A 13,185-nucleotide genomic window follows, 5' to 3' on the forward strand; every position below is an offset into this window, starting at 1 on the left:
CCTTGACTGAGTTGGTGTCACAAGCCAAGGGGCACCAACTCTGTTGGGTAGATTACTTGAATTCAAAGTCTCGTAGCAATTTCATATAATTATTTCATGTACCATTGGTCTACAATTGTAGTTATAATGCTACTAAATATCTTTGTTTTTCGGTTTTTAAAGAATAAACATAATATGCTAGTATGCTTTTATTTTATTTCAATTCAATGGTAAGGTTTTGAAAAAAAAATATCCATTCAATGAAAAAAATTACAAGTGAGGATCAAATCTCGGATAAATGTACACAATAAGATGTAAATAAAAAATGAATTACTAAAGAAATCATACTCTCTTTGCATCGAGTTGAAAACTCTATCATATGTTGGTGTTTAGCCATTAGGGCTGAGAAGGTTAGACCTTGATGTGTAAAGTTTTGTCATGCCCTCACTGCTGTTACAATGGACACACCTCAAGCACCAAGTAAATGGGAAAAGCTTTAGCAAAAATAGGCAAACTAAAGATGCCTGAAAGCTCCAAAAAATGGGAAATCGAACCATTAGCAGAAGAGCCAAGAAATGCATTATTAATTCGGAAAAGAGGATGCTCATTCGCGTCTCATTGGCGTCCACAGGCCGGTACTATGTCGGCTAATATAAAATTCAATGAGAAGGAAGATGAAGCGGGAAGAGAGGGTTGATTTTTAGCCATATAATTGTCAACAACCACACTGCCAGCCGAAAGGTTAAGGCCTTACTTTAATAGCAATGTTGACAACTTCAAAAATTCATATTTAAATTACTGTTTCCACTAATACAAAAATATTAATAAAAATAATTTAAATAATATAAATTAATAAATAATTTATTTTGAAAAATTACACGAATTATCGTCTACTATTACCCATAGTTATCAAAAAACTAGTAAAATATATGCAGTTACCAAGCCTAATTTTGGGAAATTCAGGTTGGTGGAATAAACCTATTAAGATTAAAAGGCAAAGTATAAAATTATTCAATCCTATTATCTCCTCTAAATGATCAAAACTTAACCCACCATGGCATCCCTGTATCTTTCTTCGATTTCTCCACTTCTATCGTGTTGTCTAAGATCACCGCCACCATAAATCCCACCATTATCGGTGATGAGAACACGGTGTTCACGAATGCATTGAACTGCAAAAATCATTCACTTTGTTTTACCCTCTTTTATCATTGAAGATTACGGGATTGGAGTTTTTTTTTAATAAAAACACTTACTCAGGATGCATTGTTGTGAGCGAGGCCATGATGGGATAAGATCCAATATTGGTTGAAGAATTGAGGGATGGAAATCCCTAAGAATAGTGATAATCCTGTTATGATAAGGTTTCTCATGCAATTCATGTTTCTAAATTGTAGACACGATAATCTAACGAAACCTGCAACCAACAAAGCAACAATATTTTCATTAAGGTTACTAAGATGGGATAAACCAATATTTATTCCTCAATGAAATAAATTTTCTTCATCTTGGTCCACATTTGTCTTTAACAAAATTGGGAAATTTTGTCCGGAACTTGGATTCGAATGATGTAACACTTTTAATCTACGACGCCATCACCTAAAATTTTAAAATCTTAAAAATACAAGAAATATATTAATATATTAATTAAAAATTAGGCGATGGCTTAGAAGAATTTAATAATATCATTTTGGTATACTTTAATGGAATCTAAATTTAAGGATTAAATTGAGAAAAGTTATTTCTTAAACTAATATGGCCTTTTATGGTAAAAAAAAGTTAAATCGGGCTCGAATCTGGATTAGTCGAGTAAATGTCTGTATGACACCCCAAACACAGTCGAGGCGGTCCGACCCGAATTTCAAGCGACACATTAGCCACCGAGGTGACTCTCTGAAAAACTACTACAAATCACACAAACCATCCATACTCACCATACATATACAAAATATTTCATACAAGCATTTACTCCTAAGAGCATGCTTTTCTAAATCAAACTATAAGTCATATAATAAGCGGAATAAGGCAGCTGCAAATGTCTCGTTAGTTCATATGGGCAGTATCATATAATTCAAATAGCAAATTCAGTGAAACAAGCAAACACATAGATTAAAAAAATCCCAAATTTACAAATAGAGAAAAATATCCAATTACAACCCTCTAAAAAATTGTTTTTAAATTGTCTAAAATTATCTAAGTCCCATTCCAAGTCTCTAGCCTAGAAATGTCCCACATTGCCTTCATGGGGTTTTATAAGCTTGGCACACATACTGTAGAAAGAAAGTTTGTGCGATGGATCATTGAACTACTATCGTCCTCGATATCTCGCGCACTACTTATCGTGAAGGGAGAAGAAAGTAAAGAGATGAGCTTGGGAAAGCTCAGTGAATACACATGTACACAACACAAGAAAACACACATCAATAATTCACAAGCTAAACAATACTAAAATTTTGAGTAATAAATAAATCGATTATGAACTAAGTTGTGTTCTAAAGCTAAACATATGTTTAAAAATATTTGTTTTCAAAACTTCGATAGCTTACTAGGCTATTTTGGTGGCTAATGTAATCTTTCAAATTCAATTCAACATTTAGGCTGGGTTGGGGAGGTTACATTTGGTGGCATTAGAGCCTAGGTTTTCTAAACTTGGCCCGTGAAATTTTGAAATATGTTTGCATGCATGCATCAAAAAGGGGGTATTTTGGGAAAAACTATGCCACAAGATTTTTGAAAATTTTATTTTTCTGTAGGAAATTAAAATCTAGATTACTGTTAAAACTTTAGATAATTTGTAAATTTTAGATTGTGAACAATTAGGAGGATAAATAATGCTTGAACTTTTGTTTGAAAACTATAGATATACTTTAGATTTCAAACTTTCGAAAGATCACTATGAACATTCAAGGCAGACGTGGTAGGGGTAGGCCACGTAGAGCTGCAACTAGAGAGTTACCCATTGTCCAGGGAGAAAACAAAATACCAGAGGAGGACTATGTTGAGAGAAAATGGTGACGACACGATGACCCAGATGATGTTGAGGGTTTTACAAAGGGTTGCTGGAGTGTAACGCCCTAAAATTCACGTTTTAATTTTTGCATGTTTTGTCGCAATTGCTTGTTTGTTTCAATGGTTAAGTTATTTTGGTGTGTTTGGGGGTGTTTGAGAAGCCTGGGTTCAAGTCTTGGCTTTTGCATAATTTTTAATTTTTTCTCTTAAATGAACCTGGACGCTAGTAGATAGGTTTTAAAAATAATAGTGTTTGTTTTATGACACAAAATGAGCCTGTGGTCTAGTGGTAGGTGCCGTGTGAAGTATTCTTGAGGTATTAGGTTTTGGTCTTGGGGTGCGCAATGAATTGTTATTTTGCTGCTTAGGCCGTGTAAGTGGCAGAGTTGGAGTGAAATACTGTCGAAGGAAGTTTGAATTGGTCATAGAGGAAGTTGAGGTGAAAACGATGGAGTGATGATAAGGGGAGAGAATTGTGGAGAAAATCGAGGGGTGGCTAAGAGGGAGAGTTGTGCCTATTTGGGGCATTGCTAGTCAAGAATTCAGCTAGGCTTGTGCCGAATTAATCACTTGGCAGTAGAAGCTTTCGATATTGGGAGTGTTTGCCTTTTACTGTGGAAGTTTTCGCCAACTTCGGGTTACTCTCTTTTCGCGTTAAGTGTACATTTCGATAAAAATCGAACTCGTTTCTGCTCATCTTCTCGTTTTCTTTGTTTTGGCTGAAACTCTCCTCTCTCTTCTCTTCTTCTTCTGCCTAAAGCTCCTCTCCTCCTCCCCTCTTCATTTAGTTATTTTTCTTCTCTCATTCTTCCTTCCCAACCCGATTCTTTCTTCCCTTTTTGGTCGAACCCTTCTCTCTCCTTGTGGCCGTATTTCACAACTATCCTCCCCGCCTTTCTTTTTCATTTTCCTCCTCATCTATTCGGTTTCTCCCCAATCAACTCTTCCCCCTCTTATTTCCTCTGATAGCCAAATTCCCCTTCCTTTTTGGGGCCAATCGTCTGGCTACTACTCGTCGTTGTACTCTCGTTCGTTGGGTAAGTATAGCAAATTTAGTGATTCCCCCTTAACAAATTAACTTAAGTACTTACCAATTACATTTAGTACCTAAGAATCTCGTGAAGTGACGAGGGTTGGCGAATACCTGAGTAAGCGAACCGTTCTTCTTTGCTCAATCGAAGGTGGGTAAGTGAGCGATCATAAGAACTTAAGTTTAAATAATTGTATAAGTTTGTAATCAATTAACGAAGTTTGATTGCCAAATATAGGTTTGGCATTCGTAGAGTTTACGCGTCTTCACAGTTAGGTGTGTATCCACATCACCGCTACCGCAAATCGGCAAAAGCTAAAAAGCTGAAGCACGACAATCGAGGCCACATGAGCGTGCGATTGCTCATGCAGAAAACTGAGCCCACAAAACTGGGTGTTGGACTGTAGAGGCCTCCATGGGCGTTTCCATGGGCTTAGTACGTAAGTCGGATGAGGAGTCACTAATTCGTTGCAATGATGGATCATTTTTTATGTAGGCTATTGGGATAAAACAAGCATACGACCCTTCAATAACTGCTGCCAACTTGTTCCAAAAAGTGCTTGGAGAATCGTGGTATCATTTAAAAATTTGGCTATTAGGTTTATTTTTTTGTCCACTTCGTCACTTGAATTTGACAATTAAATTCCTTTCTGTCTTCGAATTTAGGGTATTATCATTTAAATTTTAAAAATTTTATATAAATTTTGAAGTGATGATTACATTCAGTGTCAATAATTGAACAAGTGGTTGAACATGTTAAACCATCGATTTTTGATTCAACCAGTTTGATGGATTGCATCGCCAAACATTTTATAAAACTTTGACAGCTTTTAATTTTGACATAATAGTAATTTTAGCTCTCATCGTTTATACATTATGTCAGTTTAATCTTGATTCTAAAAATTCAACTCCCTAACATTTATATTGTGCAATTTTGTATTTTTTACGCTTTTGCTTTTATTTGTGACATTCAATGTTAAATTTAAAAGAGTGAGAAATGATAAAATTATTATATTAAAATTTTAGATTGTCAATTGATACAATGTATAAATATTGGTTATTAAAATTTTTATTATGCTAACTTATAAATAAAAACACAACAAATTTATATAAATAAAAAATAATAATTAAATAGTATCTGGTTGAATAGTATTTTAAAAATAATTATATCATAAGCCTTGTGTCGAATTAGTCACTTGGCAGTAGAAGCTTTCGGTTTTGGGAGTGTTTGCCTTTACTGTGGAAGTTTTCGCCAACTTCGGGTTACTCTCTTTTCACATTAAGTGTACATTTCGGCAAGTATCGAACTCGTTTCTGCTCATCTTCTCTTTTTCTTTGTTTTGGTTGAAACTCTCCTCTCTCTTCTCTTCTTCTGCTGTCGAAAGCTACTCTCCCCCTCCCCTATTCATTTAGTTGTTTTTCTTCTCTCATTCTTCCTTCCCAACCCGATTCTTTCTTCCCTTTTTGGTCGAAACCTTCTCTCTCCTTGTGGCTAAATTTCACAACTATCCTCCCCCGCCTTTCTTTTTCTTTTTCCTCCTCACCTATTAGGTTTCTCCCTAATCAACTCCTCCCCCTCTTATTTCCTCTGATCGCCAAATTCCCCTTCCTTTTTGAGGCCAATCGTCAGGCTACTACTGGTCGTCGTAGTCTCGCTCGTTGGGTACGTATAGCAAATTTAGTGATTCCCTCTTAACAAATTAACTTAAGTGCTTACCAATTACAGTTGGAGCCTAAGAATCTCGTGAAGTGACGAAGGTTGGTGAATACCTGAGTAAGCGAACCGTTCTTCTTTCCTCGATCAAAGTTGGGTAAGTGAGCGATCATAAGAACTTAAGTTTAAATAATTGTAAAACTTTATAATCGATTAACGAAGTTTGATTGCCAAATATAGGTTCGGCATCCGTGGATTTTACGCGTCTTCAAGTGTGTATCCACACCACCGCTACCACAAATCGGCAAAAGCTGAAAAGTTGAAGCACAACAATCGAGGCCACATGAGCGTGCGATCACTCGTGCAAAAAACTGAGCCCACGAAACTGGGTGTTGGACTGTAGAGGCCTCCATGGGCGTTTCCATGGGCTTAGTACGTAAGCTAGAGGAGGAGTCATTAATTCATTGCAATGATGGGTCATTTTTTATGTAGGCTATTGGGATAAAACAAGCATAAGACCCTCCAATACATGTTGGCAACCTTGTTCCAAATAGTGTTTGGAGATTCATGGTATCATTTAACAATTTGGCTATTAGGTTTATTTTTTTGTCCACTTTGTCACTTGAATCTGACAATTAAATTCCTTTTTGTCTTCGAATTTAGGGTATTATCTTTTAAAATTTAAAATTTTTATATAAATTTTCAAGTGATGATTACATTCAGTGTCAATAATTGAACAAGTGGTTGAACATGTTAAACCATCAATTTTTGATTCAACCAGTTTGACGGATTGCATCGCCAAACATTTTATAAAACTTTGACAGCTTTTAATACTGACATAATAGTAATTTTAGCTCTCATTGTTTATACATTATGTCAGTTTAATTTTGATTCTAAAAAATTCAACCCCCTAACATTTATATAGTGCAATTTTGTATTTTTTATAGTTTTGGTTTTATTTTGTAACATTCAAGGTTAAATTTAAAAGAGTGAGAAAAGATAAAATTATTATATTAAAATTTTAGATTGTCAATTTTAATATTTTTGGATCAAATTTAATTGATAAATTTATTTTTAGCTTTTAAGATGAAAGAGTCATAAAAAAAAAGAACTATAAAAATATCAATTTATACAAAGTGTCAAATTTTAAGGTTATTTTTAGAATCAAAACTAAATTGATACAATGTATAAATATTCACTACACCAAAAAAGGCTTTTAGCGGCGCTTGGACAAAAAACGCAGGTAAAAATCGAGCATTAGCGGCTCGTTATAGAAATCGCCACTAAAGATCGAGCATTAGCGGCGTTTTTTGAAAAATGCCGAAAAAATTAGCATTAGCGGCGCTTTTTGGAAAAATGCCACAAAAAACTAAAGCCCAACGGCGTCGTTTTCTTACCTTTCGGGGGCTTTAGCGGCGTTTTCAAAAAAGTGCCGCTAATGCTTTGTGTTTTAGCGGCGTTTTTTAAAAAGTGCTGCTAATGCTCGGGGTTTTAGCTGCATTTTTGAAAAAGCGCCGCTAATGCTTGGGGTTTTTACGGCGTTTTTGAAAAAGCGTCGCTAATGCTCGAGATTTTAGCGGCGTTTTTGAAAAGCGCCACTAATGCTCGGGGCTTTAGCTGCAGTTTTGAAAAAGCGCCGCTAAAAACATTTTATCTTAATTGGTTTATTTATATTAATTAAATAAAATTCAATTGATTTCTAATTGAATATTTAAAATCTTCGGAAAAAATAATGACATGTAGAAATAATTTGAAATAAAACACATGGTAAAATTAAAATACTATTATTTAAAATATTTTTAAAGTTTTTTGGGTACATGATTACTGATTTTTTTTAATTTATATATTAAAAAAATTCTTATATAATTGTAAAAGAGATAGTATTAATTTTAAAATATTGAATTAATTATCACTATAGTTTAGGGTTTTTTGTTTAGGGTATATGATTTATTTAAGATTTAAGGTCGATTTAGGGGGTACTATTTTAAGGTTTAAGGAGTATGGGTTTAGGGATTACGGATTAGGGATTATGGTTTATGGGTTGGGATTTAAGGTTTAGGGGTAAGGGTTAAGGGGTTAGACGTTAGGGGTTAAGAGTTAGGGGTTTAGGGTTTAGGGATTCAAGGGTTGGGTTAGGGTTTTGGGTTTAGATTAATTTTTTTAATTTATATTTTAAATATGTTCTTATATAATTGTAAAAGAGATAATAATAAATTTGTTTAGGGTTTTTAGTTTAAGGTATATGATTAATTTAAGATTTAAGACCGGTTTAGGAGTTTACATTTTAAGGTTTAGGGAGTATGAATTTAGGGATTATGGTTTAAGGGTTGGGATTTAATGTTTAGGGGTTATGGGTTTAGGGGTTAGACGTTATGGGTTAAGAGTTAGAGATTTAGGATTTAGGGATTTAGGGGCCGAGTTAGGGTTTTGAGTTTAGAGTAATTTTTTTTTAATTTATATTTTAAATATGTTCTTATATAGTTCTAAAAGAGATAATAATAAATTAAATATATTGAAATTATGAGTGTAGTTTAAATTATTTTAAATATGAATATACTTTATATGTATTGAATGGTTAATTTAGGGTTTAAGGTTAATGTTTACTTGAGATTTGTTAAATGATAAAATTTTATACAATTAATTAATGCTTTTATATTTAAAAATTAAATCTAAATCATTTGATATATTTAAATATTAGTTTAAAAAGAATTAATAAATAAGTTAAAAAAGTAATAGATTGATATGGATATTTAGGTATAATTATTTATTTTGGAGAGGACCAAATTATAAGAAATAAAATAAAATACAAAAATAAGAGGCATTAGCGGCGCTTTTTAAAAAACTCCACTATAGATTGAGCATTAGTGGCGCTTCTTAAAAACACCCCTATAGATTGAGCTTTAGCGGCGCTACTTTAAAAACACCGCAAAAAATAAGCACATCGTGGTCATTGAGTTTTAGAGGCATTAGCGGCGCTTTTTGAAAAACGTCGCAAAAAATTATTTTATTTATTTTACCATAAAAAAATTTGGAGCGCGCCCACTTATCATCCTAAACCCTAACCCCGCCAATATCTCGCCTTCGACTCTACCCTTTTATCAAAATAGAGCGCCACTTTTTACCCTTTATTCTTATAACTCAAAACACCAAACCCCCCTTCGCAACTGCTCACTTTCGCCAGGTACCTCTTCCTTTACTCTCTATCCCCAGATCTCGATTTCCCCTTTTCTATTTCGATTTTATATTTTGTTTTATTTGATGGCATTAAATCGCTAATTCGTTTCCAAGCTTCGGTTCTGTTTGGTTACAAAGTAAAAAACTTGAGATTTGAAGCGCGTTTTTTTCCCGTTTGGCAGGGAAAAAATGGACCAGTACCAGAAAGTGGAGAAGCCGAAGGCTGAGACCCCATTAAACGAGAATGAGCTGAGGATTATAGTTCAAGGGAGAAATGAACTAAGCCTAGAGATGACTACACCAAGTGTTAAAAAAAATAACTTAATGATTGGTGTAGTCATCTCTGTTGCATTCAAGACCCAAATCAACAGTTGGAACTCTAGCATATATAGCACCGGAAGTTCTGGCGCGGTGAGAGTATGATGGAAAGGTATTATTTCACCTATATAAAAAATAAAAGAAGAAGAAGTAATATTAGCAGACCTTGTTTGGAAACTTATTCAGCCCATAAATGGTAATTGTAAATTGTGTGAAGTTCCAAATTACTAATTAGTAATTGGCTTTTGTATGTGAAATAACTGTCCTTTCTGATCTGCACTTTATTGTATGTTTTGCACAAGGTGGGATTGTTGTGTTGGTTGTTACTAGGGGTAATGAGTTTTGGCATATGGATATACAGATCTGTGTGTTTGTGTTCGTCAGCAATGAGATACAGCTTAATTGGTATATGAAGAGTTTCCATAAGAAATGCTTAAAGCAATATTGCTTCCATTTTTGTCATTACATATTAAGCCTTTTCCACAAAAAAATTGATGGCCTTTTTATCATTACATATTAAGCCTTTTCTACATCTGACATGATGGCACATGTAGGGTGATTGAAAATGAGTATTTAGGTCTAAGAAATGGCATACTGGATCAATCAGCCATACTGCTTTCAAGCCATGGTTGTCTAACTTACATGAACTGCAAAGTAAGTCAAACTTTTTGTAGTAATTTTAGGAATAACATATCCTTCTTTGTTTTGAAGTGTTCGATCTATTTTTGTTAGCTTGGCACTGCTTATGCTTAATTTAGTCTTCATACAATTGCTATAATTTGGTTATCAGCCAGATTTATGATTGTTTTCTATTTTTATTGATTTATGTAATCAATCTCAATTCTGCTTTTTGCAAATTATTACTGTTGTTCCTTGTTAAAAAATTGAATAGTTTAGACAATCATTAGAAAGAATGCCTATTTGTGACATATGGAAGAGCTATGATTGAGATTGTTTGTTAGTATGGTTCAACCTACTACTAAAGTTGCACATAATTGTTTGTTATATATTTTTTTTTGTGCTTTAATGGCTGTATATATTTTTTATTTTTAACATCTATGTTGTTTGCCAAGTTTGTTGGTTTATCTGATCATTTGGTTTTGCATCCTTTAGATATTGAAGGTGTAGTAGAGGATTCAATCTCTTCAAGCTGGAAAAGCCAAGGCTTAGCACTTCTTCAAGTGGAGTGTTATTTAATGTTGCATTCCATGGTCATTTATCTTAGTCGAAACTTGAATTTCTGTAACTACCTTGTGTACTAGCTTCTTTAACCATGATTGTTAATCATTATGTGTTTTGTAGCTTCTTTTATATTTGGCCGATTTAATATAGATCAGATGACCTGTGAGATAGATTGCTTATTTATTTAAACATAATATTTTAATTCTAAATTTAAATTCATTAATTTTTATATTTAGCTTTAAAATTTAAATTTTAATAGAAAAATTAATTTAATTAATTTTTTTATCCTTAAAAGTATATAGTTTAAAGTTTAAATTTCAAAAATAAAACATAATATAGTATTTATTATAAAAATAAATATTATTTAATTAATTTTTAAAAAAAGCATGTTTTTAGCGGCGTTTGTGAAAAAGCGTCGCTAAAAGTCATTTTTTATAGCGACGTTTGTAATAGAAGCGCCGCTAAAGGTCATGATCTTTAGCGGCGTTTCTAGTATAAGCGCCGCTAAAGGCCATGATCTTTAGCGGCGTTTGCGTTAAAAGCGTCACTAAAGACCATCATCTTTAGCGGCGTTTGTAGTAGAAGCGCTGCTAAAGGTCATGATATCTAGCGACGTTTGTGGCAAAAGTGCCGCTAAAGACCATGATCTTTAGCGGCGTTGTCAATAGCGGCATTTTTTGCGGCGCTTTAGTGTTGCTAAAAAGCGCCGCTAAAGGCCTAAAAGACGCTACTAAAAGCCTGTTTTGGTGTAGTGATTGGTTATTAAAATTTTTATTATGCTAATTTATAAATAAAAAACAACAAATTTATATAAATAAAAAATAATAATTAAATGGTATCTGGTTGAATAGTATTTTAAAAATAATTATATCGTAAGCCTAAATGCATAAAATGTTATCACATTGCAATATTTTTTGTTGAAGTCTATTTTTAAAATAATTAAGTTTAAGAAAAATATTCTTAATACCATAGAATGTAAAACAAAACAAAATTTAATTGCAAAATAAATATAATTATAAGAGTTACAATCTCATCAAAAAAATTTATACCTATTCTATTGATTAAGCGGCCGGGGTAGGTTTTGCTGGGAGAGGGGCGGAACATGGAGCTGGATTTTGCTTGCCACTAACTTTAGGCTTCACATTCAAACATTGTGATATTGCAGGTCCAGTCGGTCCACTGTGCGTAATTTCAATGTCGGCAAGTTCAACATTTTCACACGGCAGAGTAGCGCTGCAAATAATCTTCACAGCTTCTGGAAGTGCAAAAGTGCCGTGAATGTTTTTGAAACTAATGTTGCTTAGTTTAACTTTTGATTCTTCCTGCATCAACAAAATAATGATTCAATGACCGATTAACTCTTTTTGCTCTCTTACGATTTTGATAAATATGTACATACATTTATTTTGCATTTCTTCCACGGGCAATATTTCTGATCAATTATAATAGGAGAACTGACATTGGTCACGGTAATATCCTCAAAGTGAATGTTAGAACAAGTGCCACGTTCAGAACCTGGCCAAGTTTTGATTCTAACACCATTGGAAGTGTTACTGAAGGAGCAGTTTTTTACCATAACTCCATCAACGGGTTCTTCATTTTTAAACAATCCGAGACTGCCAATACTGATACCATGTCCTGGTCCACAGGTTACTCCATTGATAACCAAATTTTTGGAACCATCCCCAATTGAAACACAATCATCACCAGTTTTTATCTCCGAGTTAAGAACATTGACCCCATCGGATCTCTCAATGTGAATCCCATCTGTGTTTGGGCTTTCATCAGGTGCAGATACAGTGAAATGTTCGAAAGTAATGTTTTTGCATCCTAGAACATTAACATGGAACTGCTTGCTTTCTTTGGTAGTTATAGCTTGTATCATTGCGTTGGTTAAAAATCAAACCTTAGGTTCTGTTTAATTCCGGAATGAAACAAAAAATAATTATTACTTAATTCTATTTATAAAAACAAAAGTCATAACTTCTCGATAAGAAAATAACTTATAATAGGAAGTGAACCACAATAATCATGGTTTTTACAGCCTTCCCTTTTATAAGCAGTGGTTCCCTGGCCGTCGGAAAGTCCTTCGCCAGACAATTTGAAATTTTCAATTCTATTGAAGGTAATCCATTTAGGCTCCTTGAAAGCACCAAGGTCTGCCGGAGCCTTCACAGTGCCTTCAACTTGAAGCTCAATAGGAGCCTTGCAAGGACCATCTAAGGTAGCTGTACTTAAAAAATATATCCCTTTAGGAATCACAATTTTTGCTGGAGATGTCGAGGCACATGCTTCTTTCCAAGCATCCAACAATTGCTAAAACAAAACAAAATAAAATAAAATAGATACATATAAAGATAAGAGATTTGAAAAATAGTTATGCATACTTTTATCTGCTGACTATAAAATTATATGATATTTTGCTTACCTTACTCAAATCTATTTTCTCATCTGCTTTTGGACCAAACTTTGCAACAACATCAATAACACCACCACCTCCTCCTCCTTGACCTTCAACGGATGATATGGATAAAAGTACTAGTATTAACATGGATGAAACACAATTAAATTGAATAGCCATACTTTATTTTTATTTACTTCAAAGGGAGAATGATTTCTGTCTTTTATTTTGTTTCAAACCATCTTATATAGAGATAGTAAGGCCGAATTACAACCAAATAAACATTTTCTATTTTAACTAGTGTGGGTAAATAATATGACCAAGTTTTACTTACTATAATTAGCACTTCTTTTTCTTTTTGGAAGGGAATTTGCTCGTTCATTTTCCAACAAACTTGATATAGTAAAAATAATTAACTAACAACTGACTTAAGATATC

The 13,185-nt window shown here is 33.6% G+C and overlaps 1 long non-coding RNA gene and 1 pseudogene across 1 annotated transcript; one reads left to right on the plus strand and one right to left on the minus strand.

Annotated features, from left to right (window-relative positions):
* Window positions 1-8,690: 8,690 nt before the first annotated feature.
* On the plus strand, window positions 8,691-10,575 carry LOC105777584 (uncharacterized). Its single transcript, XR_008192595.1, has 3 exons — window positions 8,691-8,853; window positions 9,029-9,276; window positions 10,278-10,575. It is a non-coding gene; the product is annotated as an uncharacterized LOC105777584 (long non-coding RNA).
* An 832-nt stretch (window positions 10,576-11,407) lies between these two features.
* LOC105777572 (polygalacturonase-like) lies at window positions 11,408-12,932 on the minus strand (annotated as a pseudogene).
* Between the last annotated feature and the right edge of the window lie 253 nt (window positions 12,933-13,185).

This window comes from Gossypium raimondii, chromosome 2 (assembly GCF_025698545.1).
Source record: "Gossypium raimondii isolate GPD5lz chromosome 2, ASM2569854v1, whole genome shotgun sequence".
Classification (NCBI taxonomy): domain Eukaryota; kingdom Viridiplantae; phylum Streptophyta; class Magnoliopsida; order Malvales; family Malvaceae; genus Gossypium; species Gossypium raimondii.